Source organism: Anarrhichthys ocellatus, unplaced genomic scaffold, assembly GCF_004355925.1.
Source record: "Anarrhichthys ocellatus isolate YVR2014 unplaced genomic scaffold, GSC_Weel_1.0 scaffold1729, whole genome shotgun sequence".
In the NCBI taxonomy this organism is placed as follows: Eukaryota; Metazoa; Chordata; class Actinopteri; order Perciformes; family Anarhichadidae; genus Anarrhichthys; species Anarrhichthys ocellatus.
In genome coordinates, this window is record NW_022281703.1 from 1 (window position 1) to 333 (window position 333).

The window sequence follows — 333 nt, forward strand, 5'->3', positions numbered from 1 at the left end:
GTTCAGGTTCATAGTTAGGGCTGGTTCAGGTTCATAGTTAGGGCTGGCTCAGGTTTATAGTTAGGGCTGGTTCAGGTTCATAGTTAGGGCTGGTTCAGGTTTATAGTTAGGGCTGGTTCAGGTTCATATTTAGGGCTGGTTCAGGTTCATAGTTAGGGCTGGTTCAGGTTCATAGTTAGGGCTGGTTCAGGTTCATAGTTAGGGCTGGCTCAGGTTCATAGTTAGGGCTGGTTCAGGTTTATAGTTAGGGCTGGCTCAGGTTTATAGTTAGGGCTGGTTCAGGTTCATAGTTAGGGCTGGTTCAGGTTTATAGTTAGGGCTGGTTCAGGTTTA